The sequence below is a fragment of the Schistocerca serialis genome, chromosome 9 (genome assembly GCF_023864345.2).
Source record: "Schistocerca serialis cubense isolate TAMUIC-IGC-003099 chromosome 9, iqSchSeri2.2, whole genome shotgun sequence".
Lineage (NCBI taxonomy): Eukaryota > Metazoa > Arthropoda > Insecta > Orthoptera > Acrididae > Schistocerca > Schistocerca serialis.
In genome coordinates, this window is record NC_064646.1 from 146,192,621 (window position 1) to 146,209,773 (window position 17,153).

Below are 17,153 nucleotides of genomic sequence, written 5' to 3' on the forward strand. Positions count from 1 at the left end.
AAAACATCTAGAAAATATAAGCCAAAAGCTAAAGAGTCACAACAACATCCTGACAAAATTGGCTGGCTCGACTGCCGCAATAGCCCTGGTATATCCTGTTGCCGAATATTGCTCTGCTGTCTGGCATTCGAGCACTCATACTAAGAAAATCGACGTCCAGTTGTACGAGTGTATGAGGATAATAACAGGTACTATTAAATCCACCCCAGTCCCTTGGCTGCATTCTCCTAGCAATATTCCACCTCCACAATTGAGAAGGCAAGAAGCAGCAGCAAGAGAGTGGCCAAAAATTCATGACTCAGATTACCCACAAAATCTACCAATCCATGATGTTTTGAACGAAATACCATCGACCCGCTTGAAGTCACGGAAGCCTATATGGGTTAATACACAAGAACATCAACCTGACATCAAGGAGCAATGGCGGCACTTTTGGAATTATTCTGGAATTAATAAACAAGGTATCCAAGATCTTACTCTGGAATTACCGGGCTTTGACTTGAAGAGATGTACCTGGACTAAATTAAACCGTATCAGAATGGGCCATGCAAGATGCAATGCATATAAGTACAAGTGGGGTCTATGTGGCTCACCAGCCTGTGACTGTGGAGCACCAGAACAGAACATTCGCCATATTATTGAGGAATGCCCCTTAAGAAGATACGGTGGACCTGCCTCTGAGGTTATATATGTGAAGCCCTCTGCTTTGGATTGGCTGTGCAATCTAGATATCGAGCTTTAAATATATGAATGAGTTTCTAGTCAGGCTTGCCAAGCTTTTAACATGTAGTTATTTTGTCTTGAGTGTTTGTACTTTATCCTTTTGTGCTATTGCTTGTTTTTTACACATGTACTATTTACACATTGTTTTGTTTTATACATTTCGTTTAAATATTGTTGTACTTATATAAAATATTGCCGCTGTATTGCCATACACAAAATAAAATAAATAAGTATTAACAAACACAGGCCAATTTTTCTGTTCAGAGTTTCTACAGAATCAAAAAGCAACCATCTGTTTTAATGGAAAACCATATGAGAGATATTCAAAAATTTCACAGTCTAAAAAGTAACTAAATGCTTCAGAGATTCCTCCTCCCCCCCCCCCCCCCCCCCCAACACACACACCACAAAAAAAACCACACACACACACATATTAAATATTAATATATAAAATGATACATTTAGTCTTTTTAATACCCTCAGTGAGGTACGATTAGTGCGAATGCAAAAGAAATACCTGTCCCATTTTCAATTTCATCATCTGATGTAAGTCTTCAGCCACCCACTCATTTGTTAGCAGGAACGAATCTTCAACAAAGTATGACATCCCAGAGATAAATGAGAACGGTTCCAATCTCCCGCTTCTGACCAAGTTTCTTATGAGTTTTTCCTTGGACATAAGGCATATGCCAGAACTGGTAAGCCCCTCCCTTTTATTCCCAACTGGAATCCATTATCAAACAGTGCATTTATAGAAGCACTTTTCTTCAAAAGTCATACAGAAACAATTCAAGATATGTGCAAGGGTGCACTGTCATGAGGGAAGAGAAGTTCCTTCGTTTGAAGATGTGAACAACATTCAATCAGAATAATGGCCTTAAATTTGTCTAGTACTGAAATTTATTATTCTTTGAATAATTTTGCCCTCATGGAAAAAGTCTGTTAACACCGAACCACGGGAAAGCCACAAAACAGTAGTCATGACATTTCCTGAAAACAGAATTTTCACTTTCTTTGTTGAATTTTCACTTTTTGTAACCAACTGTTCCAACTGCTACTTCATCTCTGATGGATAATAATGAACACTCAACTAATCTAGTGGTATAAAACATTGAAGAAACTCACAGGAGTTGCAATTATAACAAGTCTGCTCAATCATGTGTATCTTTTTCAGTAGTTAACACCTATGATTCAACTGAGAAGAAAGCATTGTTCTTCGTGCAAAATTTGAAGGACCCAGGCTGATGAGATCTTTGAAATGTCAGTGAGCTAAAATACTTCCAACGACCAGTAACTGATGATATTTTCTTCACAGTTTCATTGGTCATAGTGGATTTTGGGCACTCTGATGGTTCGTCATCTTCAATGCACGCATAATACATTTCGATTTGTAACACACCGAAATGTAAAAATAAGGGAATATTTTATGTTGATAGGGATTACATTATGTGAAACAAAGTGCTTTCCAACAAGTTTTATTTAATTTTCATGAAAATCTTTGATGTTAATACAGTCACATGAGCAAGCAACTAAACACTGATTTCTGAAAAATTACATCACACCAGCAATTATTTTCACGGGTAAAATGTGTAATAAAATAGAAAATACTACTACTACTACTACTACTACTACCACTACCACTACCACTACCACCACCACCACCACCACCACCACCACCACCTGTAAAATCTTATACCATTATTTGAATAACTAATGCAATCAGTGAGGTGAGGCAAAACATTCATACTTGCTGGCAAAAAATGAAAGTGTAATAAAAACAAAAGAAGTCAGTTTCTTGTTCAACAATCAATTCTTCTCCTCCTCTCACCTCTTCAGCAGTGTGCAGCCAAGACGGATTTTTGTGCCAAATGTTCCAGCACATGGGTTAAAAAACTGTGATACATATTTAATAGTTACAATTTCAGAGTTCTTTATCAAGCACCATACTGATCTCACCTTGATCAAAAATATATTACCACGTTTTTGCAAGTGAAAGTTCAACTGGAAGAATGGTAGTTTTCTGTGGACGAAGAACCTCTTGTAGATGTGAGATTCTAAATATGGCCAACAGTCAAAAGATATTTGGAAAAAGTCAGCAAGTTGTGATGGCTATCTTTTAACAGTACACAGCGACTCTGAGGACTAGATCCTCGGGGTAAATTAATTTTCTTCAGATGATGGTTTTATTACCAAAAACAGTCAGCACCGAAGAACAGAAACTGCAATGTAGACTGTAACTTTTTATTCTCATATAAGGTACAAAATCAGTGAAGTGCCAACATGTTGCCAATTTTTTTTATTATATATTGGTTTCTATACTGTACATATCGTGGTGATCTAAAAATGATGCAACTACTTTGGGCCAAGGGATGTAAATTCATTAACTAAAACAATGTGATAGGAGTCTAAATATTATAGAAAACGTCAACAAACCTAATGACAATCAATAGGAGTACTGCACAATTGTTGTTTTGAGAAAGTATTTATGAGCATTTATTTCTGTCTTTTGTTCTTATTTTCAACTTGTAATTATTCACCTATCAATGCCTTCTAAATGCACTAGAGCAACAAAGCTTGCTCAGAAATATTATTAAAAAACTGTATCAGCAGAACTAGGTGAACTGGGTGAATATAAATTATTGGATGAGTCTATAATGGTATATTTTTACCAACAGAAACACATATAACTGGTCTGACCAGAGAGAGTAATTCTGACATTTTGCAATGACTTTTGATTGCATGTACCATCCAGTACAATACAGAAATGTTGTAACTATTTCATTAAACAGTATGACAGCATTGCCAACTAATTCTAACCAAGTTGTTTCAATATACAAGAATAAACAATGCTGCAGTTTGACAGTCACCAGACAGTCAGCAAGTTGTGATGGCTATCTTTTAACAGTACACAGCGACTCTGAGGACTAGATCCTCGGGGTAAATTAATTTTCTTCAGATGATGGTTTTATTACCAAAAACAGTCAGCACCGAAGAACAGAAACTGCAATGTAGACTGTAACTTTTTATTCTCATATAAGGTACAAAATCAGTGAAGTGCCAACATGTTGCCAATTTTTTTTATTATATATTGGTTTCTATACTGTACATATCGTGGTGATCTAAAAATGATGCAACTACTTTGGGCCAAGGGATGTAAATTCATTAACTAAAACAATGTGATAGGAGTCTAAATATTATAGAAAACGTCAACAAACCTAATGACAATCAATAGGAGTACTGCACAATTGTTGTTTTGTCACCAAATAAGATGCCATCAGCTGATAAACACGACTTCACTTGAGACATTTTGGGTGGAACACATCATTAGATTGCCATGATCATATTGGTGATCTGGCACATAAAGGAAGTATGTAACAAAGCTATCATGCCTCATTCAAGTACCAATCTTTGAATAGGTGAACATTATTATATTAATGTAAATTGTATACTTTTCCATTGATTAATTTTTTATTGCATCTTGAGGGTGTACGAATGTAACATCAAGTTACGTAAGTTTTTGTATCTTCAGTATGCTTACATCATCCAGCTACTGTCACAATGTTAGCATTTTCATTGTTTCTTCTGTTTATTTGTATGTAGTGTTTCTCCTACAGTGTACGCACATTTTCCTGAATGAAGGAAAGCAGACTAAGGCACAAGTTCCCAGTAACAGTGAGATGACTAGAGATGTAGCCTAAGTTCAGCTAGGAAAAGGATGACAGGGAAGTCAACAGTTCAAATCATCTGCCCCAACATTTTGCATAATAAATTTCAGAGAAAAAAAACACTTAACTCTAAGATAGCCAGACTCAGATTTGAAAATGGCTCTTCCTGAATAAAAGTCAATTATCTTAACACTTTTCACAACGTATTATTCCAAAAATTTAAAGCTGACTGCAGAATTATTCTACCACTGCCAACATATGTTTCAAGTAAGGACTATGACGATACTTTAAGAGAAACTTGGGCTCATGTCGAGGCATTTAGCCAGTTGTTTCTCCCTCATTCTATTTGTGAGTGGAACAGGAAAGGAAATGATCCTCCACCATGCACTATACAGTGGCTTGAAGGGTATGTATGTAAATGAGATTCTTCTAAGTGGTGTAATAGTGTAACTCTATCACTATTCTAATTACCAACAAGAGTTCATAATTTTTTTGGATTTGTTTTAGAGTGGACTCACTTGTTTCCATGTCAAATACAGTTTCAACTGCTTCCAATCAAATGTGATTGTGGGATGTTTTTATGTATTACTTTGGAACATGGGTAGCTTGTTATTCCGTTAGTGACATCAACAAACTGTTCTTTAGGCAATCTCTGTCATGAATGATAGCTACATTATTCCCAACAGTTTCTGAGATTACAATCATTGGGAATTTCAGTTTCTCAGATACGATTTTGACTACACTGATGTTATGTAGTATCCACTTTTTAATATCTTTTTATTGTTATTATTACCTGATTAATTTCTCCTTCAGTCAGCTCTTTAGCTACCTTTGCCTGTCAGTGTGTTGTTTGTGTCAGTTTTTGTGTGTATTTACTTTCATGTGAACTCCATTGTTGAGAGAGAGAGATGTATGAGCCAACATTGTTTGCATCACTTAATGAGCCAGCCTTCATTTTCATCTTCTTCTCCTTCTTTTCACAAGACTTATGTCATTTATATTCCATAACATAGCGCACAAAAATGTGTTTTTCATCCCCATAGCTTTATCCCCTTGTATGACTTTTTCTGTTAATAAGTCTCTAGTTTTTGTTCCTGTGCACTCTGTTTTCCATGAAAAACTACACCCTGGTGTTTTTATTTTGTGCCAAAATCATGTTGAACACGTAGATGCTGTATGTACACAACAAATTTCTTGATGCCACTGTGGAAGTAGGGACGACATCCTTGCAACCCGAAGAAAACCAGCTGAAACTGAAGTACCACTGAGGTACTATTGGCTGAAATCTTTAGTTTCCATGCTCATAAACTATTATTCATCTTCACGCATTAAGGTGATCAAGACTATCACACTGTCAGTTTCCTTTTTTACCTATGATTAAATTAAGCCGACTGTTTCACCCATTTTAAGTGATTTTGAAACTTATAATCAGATGTTATTGTCTTCAGTCTGAAGAGTGGTTTCATGTGGCTCTCCATGTTAATCTATCCTGTGCAAGCTTCTTCATTTCTGCATAACTACAGCAATCTACTTCCATTTGAAGCTACCTACTGTATTCAAGCCTCGATCTCCCTCTACAGCTTTTACTCCCCACATTTCCTTCCACTGCCAAACTGATGGTTCCGTGATGCCTCATAACAACTAACTGTTCCGTTCTTTTAGTCAATTTCTTTTTTCCCCCCATTTTTATTTAGTATCTCCTTTTTCCCCCATTTTGATTTACTATCTCCTAATCTGTTATCTGATTTACCCATTTAATCTTCAACATTGTACCATAGCACAACATTTTGAAAGCTTCTATGCTATTCTTATCTGAACCACTTGTTGTCCTTGTTTCACTCCCATACAAGGCTATACTCCACACAAATACCTCCAGAAAAGACTCTATTTTATACCAGATATTAAAAAATTCCTATTTTTCAGAAACGCTTTTTTGCTATAGCTGTCTTCTGTACTTGTGCCATCATCAGTTATTATGCTGCCTAAATAACAAAACTCATTTACACCTTTTAGTATCTCATCTCCTAATCTAATTTCCTCACCACTGCTTGATTTAATTCAACTACAATCGATTATTCTTCTTTTACTTTTATTATTTTCATATAGCAATCTCTTTTCAAGACACTATCCATCCCATTCAACTGCTCTTCCAAGTTCTCTGCTGTCTCTGACAAAACTACAATGTCCTCAGCAAACTTAAAAATTTTTATTTCTTTTCCTTGAGCCTAACTCACCTTTCAAATTCTCCTTGGTTTCCTTTACTAGTTGCTTAACATACAAACTGAATAATATAGGAAATACGCTACAACCCCATCTTACTCCTTTCTTTACTACTGATTCCCTTTTATGTACTTCAAATCGTATAATTGCAGTCTGGTTTCTGTATAAACCATAAACGGCCTTTCACTCCATGTACTTCAACCCTACTGCCTTTCAAATTTCAGTGAGTGTAATGCAGTCAACATTGTCAACAGCTTTCTCTAAATCTACAAATATCCTTGGAGCCTTTCGTGGTGGCAAGACTGCATAAAATCTGCTCAGTTTTCAAGCCATGTCAATTCCAATAAAATTCCCGAACTTTCAATGGCTAGCTCCATCATTGCCATCAGGAGTAAAACTACAGACTGCTGGGACTGGCACTATTTCCCGCTTATTTATCTAAGATTACAGCCGCTGGCAGCAATTAGAGAGGGTTGAAATGATATGTGCGTGGAAGGTGAGTTTGGCTATTCATAGCAGTTCCAGGCTGCCGTGGGACCGAGTGACATCAGGTGGCATGAGGGACCAGTGCCACATTTAAAACTACTGCTCCCACCTCCCTACAAGCACTAACTATCCGCCACTGCGGATGAAGTGGCAAAGAAATTAATGCCTCGTGCCACCAGGCCTCCCAGGCCTTATGGACGGCCGAAGACACATAAGGAACATGTTCTTCTTAGGCCCATTGTTAGTGCAATCAGCTCACCCACCTACAGACTGGCAAAACATCTTGCAAGATTATTAGCGCCAGAATTGGATCATTGTGAACATCATGTTGTAAAGTCACAAACATTTGTTGAAACATCTAAGAAAATGAAAATAGGTTGAAACACTGTAATGGTTGGTCTGGATGTGGAGTCACTTTTTATGAGGGTGCCAGTACAATACGCACTGGATCTTTTGGCCCAACAGTTTCCACCTGGAATCGTCAAGTTGTTCCGTCATGTTATAATGACAACGTACTTCTTACACTGCGATAAATATTATGAAATGATGGGTGGCACAGCAATAGGCGAGCCACTTTCTCCTGCAGTCACGAATTTCTTCATGGAGCACTTTGAGGAGCAGGCTCTGAACTCTGCATTGTTGCATTCATCTTACTTCCTCAGGTACATCGATGACACCTTCCTGATATGGCTTCACGTTGAAAATACACTGCAGCAGTTCATGGACCACATGAATAGTGTCCATGCCAACATCAAATTTACAATCAAGTTGGAGAAGGATGGTGATCTATCGTTCTCAAATGTTTCAGTTGTGTGGCTTGATCATTCAGTGTACAGGAAACCGACACACACTGATCAATATTTGAATGCCAGTTGTTTTCACCAGTCCTGAACACTTTAATACACAGAGCCAAAGTTATTTCTGATGACAACCACCTAAAGTCTGAATTGCCAGCTTTCCTGCCACACTGTGGGGCAACAAGTAGCAAGTTAGGACATCCACTGCAGAGACATGGATTCAGACCAGAGTTCTGGCCTGCCCCCAAGATAAGAGATATGTTGCACCCTGTTAAAGACAACATAGCTCTTCATTTACCTGATGTGTGACAGCATCTATATAGGCCAGACAATTTGCACTGTTGCAGAGCATTGTACTGAACACAAGAGACATATTAAGCAAAAGGAGCTCAACAAGTCAGCCATAGCTGAGAATGGCCTTGAAGATGGACACAGAAAAAAGTTTGAGAACAGAAGAGTCTTGGTTCATGCATCAACATACCGGGACTCGGTTATAAAGGAAACAGACGAGATTAGAATGAACGGCAACAATTTCAACACGGACCAGTGCTACACAATAATTAGGGCATGGGAGTGGGCTTTTGATGTCGAAAGAAAGCAACAGCTGGTGCTTAACACTTGTAGGGAGGCGAGGGCAGCAGTTTCAAATGTGGCACTGGCCCCTCGTGCCACTTGAAATAACTCAGTCCCACGGCGGGCCGGAGCTGCTATGATCTGCCCAACTCACCTTCCGCACATGCATTGTTTTGGCCCTCTCTGATTGGTGCCAGCAGCCATAATCGTAGGTATATAAGGTGGAAATAGTTCCAGTCCCAGCAGTCAGTGGTTTTACTCCTGATGACGACGGCGGAGCTGGCCATCGAAAGCTCGAGAATTTTATTGGAACTAACACAGCTTGAAAACCAAGAAGATTTTATTCTAAGTCTACAAATGCTATAAACATTGGTTTTCCTTCCTTCAGCCTATTTTATACAATGGTGTGCACTTGAAAAGGCAGCAACATAAAGCATTCTGCACAGAGAGAGAAGGATAATACTTTGTGGTTTCGCCTGTATGCTCTCTGTCTCGGTCCCACACCTCAGGCTACAGCTGTTGCCTATCCTGATAATTGGCACTACTAGGGTGAGAGCTACACTGCACCATTGTTGCTGCTTCTGACACTTCTATGTAGAATTTATATGCTCTGAAAACTCTGTCACTTCTTAATGTAATTTTTGTCATATTTGCTTTATGCCTCCCAAAATGAACACGATAGTGGCTACATAACCACTCATATCTAACCTAACATGAAAATAAATGCTAAATCTCATACCCGCACCCCGAAGTGCTTGCTAAAGGCTGATGCAGCAGAGTAATGCTAGTGGCTGGAGCATCATGGGGTACACTGCTTGTTGCCACTGTGTATCATTCCACCACTCACCTTCATATGTGCACACCAATAGAGGATAAGTCATAGGATCAGTATTGCCTTGCATGTTCCTACATTTCTCTAGAAACCAAACAGAGTCTCCCTGAGCATAGCCTCTTATCAGTTTATCCATTCTTCTGAAAGTAATTTGTCTCAATATTTTGCAACCATGAATTATTAAACTGATGGTTCGGCAGTATCCACAACTGTCAGCATCTGCATCTTTCAACTCTACGTCAAATTCTTCTCGCAGTATCATACCTCCCAACTCATCTTCGCCTCTTTCCTCTTCTCTTTCCATTGCCCTCAAGATTTTTCCACGGCACCTACCATGCAACTACTGCAGAATAGCACATGCAAATCAGAACTAATGGAAAGACTGATGATCAGAAACAGTTAAGATTTTGTCTAAGAAAACAGAGAAAAAGAATGGAAGAAATAGCTTATTTGAAGGTTAGATAGAAACATCACTTAATGGAGATATGGCAGGAATCGTCATCGAAAACTGAGCACAGTAAGTATGTTTGTTGACATCAAGTGAAAACATCCAATGAAAACTTAGAATTCTGATTTTTTGTTCACACACATTACTTTCTAGGCTATTCCCTCTATGTAAACCAATCAGAGCCATAACTGCCCTGTAAAATTATGTCTACTGCCCATTTCAAACTTTCTTAAACAGATCAACAATAACTGAAGACAATAGGACTCCTAAAAAATTATTGCCTGGCTGCAGTATCTTTACTGATAACAAATAGTGGAATTAAACATATGAGCCATCTACAGTCAGTTACTGGAGAGCCATGTGGCTTCCTGTGACCAGTAGGTAAAGAATGTAGTTTAACAGCTTAAATGGTGATCAAGTGCACTGCAAAATGTCAACGATGGGCTTTTGTTAAATCAGTGGAATGAAAATACCTCCAAGGAATGTAACACAACTGATAAGATCAAAATATTTGAGAGACAGAATTGCTGGCTAGTACTTTATCTTCAAGGCAAAATATTTAGTATTGCTGACAGACACAGATAAAAGTACACACACAATCCTAACTTTTCGAATTATTATTTCCTTCTTCAGGGAGGAGAGACAGGCAGACTGGGAAACGTTAAAAGGAAGGGCAGATCACCAGACCCCCCGCCTGAGACAGACCCACCTTGTCATCTCAACAGGTGAGCTTTCTAGCATTCTGGGGTATGACAATTATTTTAACCTTCCACAATCTATCTATCTCTCCTGCCTAAAGAAGAAACTAATAGTTCCAGTCTTCACTTTTGTATATGTCTATCAGCAGTACCAAATATTTCATCTTGAAGGTAAGTACTGAGCAGCAAATCTGTCTCATACATATTTTAGTTTTCTAGAGTGAATTTTCATTTTGATAAAAATGATACCACCTCAGATTAGAAATATCATACATATTGTTCTTAAGCTCTGTACAGAAGAGAAACAAAATCATTTAACTTTACAGTTACTGAAAGCTGATGAAAAAAAAGAAAAGGTATAAATTACATTAAGTGGTTGCAGGAACAACCCATTCCAAATCTCCCAAAATGTTGTACTTCAAAGTGCTCTGTGTTGCACTTTTCATGAAAATAAAGTTTTGACTTTTGTTTCCCGCAAGGCAAACTCAATTCCTGGCTTAGAGGAAACAGTATCATAGTGACAAAAGATACGACCAAGACTACGAACTACTAGATACTACTGGGGCAAATAAAATTAGGCCTACACAAGCAGTGAACAGGGTATTAAAAGAAAAGACTTTTTTGATTCTACAGTTACCTCTCTGTCATTGTGATCTATATCCAATTGAACTGATTTGGAACATACTCAATAAAAAAAAAAAATCACAAATAAATATCAATGATCATTCAGTAACTCTAGGAGACTGGTTGGTTGTTTTGGGGAAGGAGACCAGACAGCGTGGTCATCGGTCTCATCGCGTTAGGGAAGGATGGGGAAGGAAGTCGGCCATGCCCTTTCAGAGGAACCATCCCGGCATTTGCCTGGAGTGATTTAGGGAAATCACGGAAAACCTAAATCAGGATGGCCGGACGCGGGACTGAACCATCGTCCTCCCGAATGCGAGTCCAGTGTCTAACCACTGCGCCACCTCGCTCGGTTAGGAGACTGGACGAAACAAACTATACATCTTAAAATAATACTGAACAGTGATAAAACTGTCATGTTGCTTTAGCGACGATGAACTTTAAAGATCATAAAAAGGCAACATGAAAAAGTGATCGATCAGAGAACAAGACACATGATGGTTCAAAGATGTAGAGATGATCAAGACAACCAATCACCATCAAGCATGATTTCAAACACATTGAACAGTTCAAATTTGTGGGTGCAATGACAGCAACACAAAAGTAGAAGTAAAAATGAAACTGCAAAATGACAACAGAGCCTACTGCTACATACAAAACTTTCTAGGGTCTAAACTACTCACAAGGAGAACAAAATGAAGTTATGTAACATAATCATCAGACCCACCCTAACCTATGGAGCAGATACATGGATTTCAACTAAAATGGAAGAACTCCAGTTACAAGTATTGGAAAACAAAGTTTATAGCATCATCTTTGGTCCATACTATGATAACGAATTGCACAGCTGGAAGAGAAGACACAACACAGAAATCCACATGCTATTACAACAAGCAACAATAATCAACATAATATATTCCTGAAGATTTTAACGGGGAAGCCATGCGATGAAAATGAAAGAGGATCCAGTGGTTTCAAGACTATTGGTGGAGCAGTCATATGATAAGAGATCAAGGAGGAGATACAGGAGTACAAGGGTAAATCACATTAAAACAATATGCAATGGGATGGGTGTAAATAACTGGCAGGAAGCAGCACAAGATAGAAGCATTTGGGGCAACATATGAGACTGGCACAGGAGCATTGAGTTCCTTTGAAGCCGAGGAGGAGGAGGAGGAGAACACTGAAAGGTAGAGATAAAGAAAATGGTGAAGACACTGACATAGCAACATGTAACTAACCATAAGAAAGTTTTACTGACATGACAACAAAGTCTATTGAAAAAACAGATTTAAGCATAGCTGAATGACTTAATGTTTACTACAGGATTTATGAAGAAGAAACATTGTTAATAAGATAAAGATTTGTTCTGATTACTACAAACATGCAATATGCCCACTCATATTTCCCAATGTCACCAAAGTTTTAGATGGAGTATAACTACAGTCTCCCCTACTACAATGATGATATGCCTTCTGTGTCAACAAACATAAGTAGCCTTAAGTCTAAAAGTAATAAAGACAAAATTTAAAGTGAAACAAAATATATGTTAACAGTATCACAAAACTTGCTATTAAAAATAATGTAAGAAAAAGTAGGTTACAGGTTTTGGAGTATGAAATATGAATTATAATAATCAACCAAATTTATTTTATATTTTCTGTGAGAGACATTTCAAAGTTTTATTCCCCATCAGTAGATACATCACTCCTTATAACCTGATATGTCCACATGAGTAAATTTCTTGTTTTGTTTTCAAAATTACAACAATATAAACTTGTATTCAGCAGGGCATTTTTCATACAAAAAACAGTTCTACAAGAAAAAAATCGGTGCTCATTAGAGGTTATATGTTGAGTAACACAACTATTTTTTCAGACAAATGCCGGAAACTGCATTTTTCATTTTCACAATCATTTCATATTCACACGATTTAGCCAATTTTCCTTTTGAATTTTTCTTTTAATCAATCTTTTCCATATTCCTTAATCACTTTAGCCCCTCCAGTGGGCAAAAATTTTAATCATTTTTCAACAACTGCACACAATGTATTGCATGTTACTGATATATGCAAAATTTAATCTAGCTAACATGCACTAACTGCAAATAGATCAGGAACTGAAAATAAAAGTTTTTACAGTGGCAAATACAAGCTATAAGGTCACAATACAAAGCTGTATAACATCATGCCAAAAACTGAATTACATAGAACATTTTTCAAACTGAAATCATTCAAAAAACCTACTGTTTCACCTCCTGGCACTGAGTATTACATGCAATTCATTCTAATGTCCCAGAATATTTAATGTAACATATTACAATCTTTAACTGTATAATATTTGTTGTTCCTTGTACATAACTATAGTAAAATGAAAGAAATTTACTTCACAGTAATTTTACAATACAATCAGCTCTCTCAAAACATTATCCGATTACTTGCATTCACAGTCATACACATTTTAGAAAAGACCACGTCATGCTTGGACTGGTATTAAATTTATATATTTATTTTTATTCAGTTGACTGCCATGAGAAGTGAATGCAATCATACTTGTTCCAGCTAGCTCTAGCTACATAATTATTTGAATCATCAAAATCTGTGAGATTATGTCACCAGGAGTTTCATTGTGACTAGCACACACAGCAACAGTTTGGATCCAGTAGAGGAACAAACATAAACATTAGAGCATGATTTGCAAGTATGTTCTTAGTCTTCTGGAGTATATTTCCCTCAATTGACGAAACCATCAACTTTGAATGAAGTGTTCTTGAAATGCAGTTGTTCTGGAAGCTTAACTTCATAAAAAATCAGCACACCTAAGCATTTGTTTTCTTTCTGTTCTTCCTGAAAACAATTCTTAACTGCTTCCACAGTGTGCATATTGATTCCGTATGAGTGTTTGAGACCCTTTACTAAATTTCGTAGATGTGTTTTGAAAGGGAGTGACAACAATCCATACTTCAAGCAGTGTCTGTGTACTTTGGGTGACTTAATATTTAAGAGCACGCTGTCCAGAAGAAACTCATCATCATACCACATTCCCTTATTGTTTTTCAACATGCATTTCTTTATCATAGAGTCTACTATATTTTTCTGTTTCTTACTGAGTTTAGAATGATCTAAAAGATTTGACTGAACCGTCTCACACTTTTCATCTGAGAGCTGCTTTCACAGAAGCTTTATTTGAGCTATCAATGTCCTTAGTTTATTATGTAATTGCATCGCTCCCAGTTTCTTCCACTTTAATGTTCTTTTTAACGAAATTATTGCTGCGTCCAATACCATTTCATTCGACAAACTTTCCTTAACAGAAGAAACACTGAGCAACATCATAACTTCTCATTCAACATTTCCTTTGTCACAGCTTCTCTCTTGCAAGTGTTTTACAAGCAGTTTTCTGTTGTTGATACTTTTGATAGATATTTTGGTAAATTGGGAAATAAATGAGGAACTGTCCCTGGTTTTAGAGACCACCTTTGTCTTGGAATTTTAACTTGTTTACCATCAACGACAAACAAGTCTGCTTTTGTGTTAAGTTCCTCACCAAAATGTGAATCACACAGCACAATTGTCAGTCAGATCTCTAGATTTCCAAAGCACTGTTCTCACCCATTTAGAAAACTCTACTTTGTTTTTTGGAGGTCTCCCCTTACCTTCTCCGTGGCCAGATCTGCAAGCTGGAATGAAACACATAGGCATCTTTTGTTCTTCTCCTTCTTTAAATACAGGGTGACACAGAACAATGGGAATGTTTGAAATGAGTAGTGGCAAGTGGGCAAGTGGCAGCACTGCAGATTCGTGACAGTTAGTGAGTAAACAATCTGCCATTTCAGTAATCATGGATCAGTGGAATGGACAACAGTGAGCAATAGCCATAAAAATGTTTTATAAAAACAATGATAATTTGGTAGCAGCACACAGGGAGTTTCGACGTTTTTATAATTTAGGACATCGTGATGCTGTTCCATCGAAACACGGTTGCTAAACACGCAATAAAATATTGGATTAATAACTCTGAAGAGACTGGAACTGCCCTCAAGAAGAAACCAACAGGACGACCAAGAAGTGTGCATTCTCCAGCGAACATTGATGTTGTACATGAGTCTATCTTACGGAGCCCATAGCATTCAAGTCATAAGCAAGCAACAGTGGTTGGAATGTCCCAGGAGAGTGTTCGCAGAATTCTTCATCTTGATTTAAAATGTCATCTGTACAAACTACAGATGGAGCAACAATTGAAGGAAAACGATTATCGGTTACGATTAGGGTTCTGTCAATAAATGATAAAAAAATGAGGATGATGAATCTCTAAACAAGTTGTGGATGTCAGATGAGGTACATTTTCATCTCATAGGTTACGTGAATAAAAAGAACTACCGTTACTGGGCAAACACAAATCCTAATGACTTTCATGAGTAAAGTGACAGTATGGTGTGGTGTTTCATAACATGGGATTATCAGACCATATTTTTTTTGGAAATGAACAGGGAAACACAACTGTCAATGCCGATCGTTACGTGGAGATGTTATGAACTTTCATTACACCCGTGTTGAACAACTTTCCAAGCATTCAAGAAGCCTGGTTTCAACAGGACGGAGTGACATCACACAATGCATGGCAATCAATGGCATATGTGGAAGAATTGTTTGGCAACCATGTGATATCACAATTTGGTAACATTCCCTGACCCCCCCCCCCCCCCCCCTACGACGCCAGATTTATCCGTTTGTGATTTTTTCTTGCGGGACTACCTCAAGAGTTAAGTCTACATGACTTGACCAAGAACCCTGGATGTTTGAAACAGAGAATTCAGAATGCAATTCACAGCATCCCAGCTAAGATGTTGCAGCAGTCAATGAGTAATTTCACCAGCAGATTTCATAAATGTATTCATAGTACAGAAGGACGCCATCTAAAGGATGTAATTTTTTAAAAATGATAAATGCCATTAATGTTTTGTAAATGACAAAGTTGTAAGGTTTCAATTACTATGAATGCAATTTCTTTCCTTCATCACTTCTAGTTTTATTGGATTGTGGAAATGTTCCCGTTTTCCTATGTCACCCTGTATAAGTAACAACAACTGTTAACACCACTTTCTCACTGCAGCCTTCACCTCTGCAACATTCACTTATAACACTTTAAACAATCTCACAAAATAAGCACAGATGCTACCAACAAACATCCTCCAATATGGTACAAAAACATCAATTTCAGTCTCAAGCAACAGTGTTGCTCACAGTTCATGGGCACCCACCTGTTCTATACTACCCATGTTAACGTGCCAGGAGTCAGCACATTTTCTCTTTTACTTGCTATGCTTCTGCGTTAGCCCTAATTTCTCTGATTTGCTCATTGTGGTCACTTTGTGAGAGACGTGTGGGAGGAAGTAAAATGTTGCCTGACTTTTCTTGGAACATAAGCTCTCAGGATTCCAGCAGTAAAACTCATTGTGATGTACAGCAAGTCTCTTGTACCACCTGCCACTGTAGACCATTGAGCATTCCTGTAATTTTCTCATGCCTGCTAAATGAAGGGGCTGGCAGAAGGAAGTGCTGATCCTCAAGTTAGCAAGGATTAATCTGATCACTTTATCTGCAGTATTTTCAAATGCACTACACGATTGTAACTAATAGTTCTATATTTACTGCTAGAGAATACTGTGTACAATATAAGTTCCTATGTTTTATTACATTTCTGTTCTTTTCTTTGTATATAATCAAACATATAGGGTGATTTTTTAAAAAAGTTTATAAACTAATATGGTACACCGGACATACAATAAGGATCAGTAATTACAAAGGAGCCAGGGGTCACAAAGGCCGTCCAGGGTTATTAAGTGGCATTGCAGCTATTTAATCACGTTACAAATGGACACCCACTACAAGAGATGCTCAAATTTTGTCCAGATGCATTGCGACACACTTGACATTGATGCCGCATTGAATGGCACACCCTCTCAAAGGTACCTGGTGTAGCTCTAAGACATCCTGTTGCTGCAATAGTCCTGCCCACTAGGTCCTCCAGTGATGTAACATGTTTCATACAAAAGGCTCTTGAAAAAACCCCAGACGAAAAAATCGAC

General features: G+C 37.7%; 1 protein-coding gene across 1 annotated transcript in view; it reads right to left on the reverse strand.

The window, feature by feature from the left end:
• LOC126418443 (cap-specific mRNA (nucleoside-2'-O-)-methyltransferase 1) overlaps positions 1 to 17,153 on the reverse strand; it is a 273,835-nt gene that overhangs the window by 199,308 nt on the left and 57,374 nt on the right. The window lies entirely within an intron of this gene.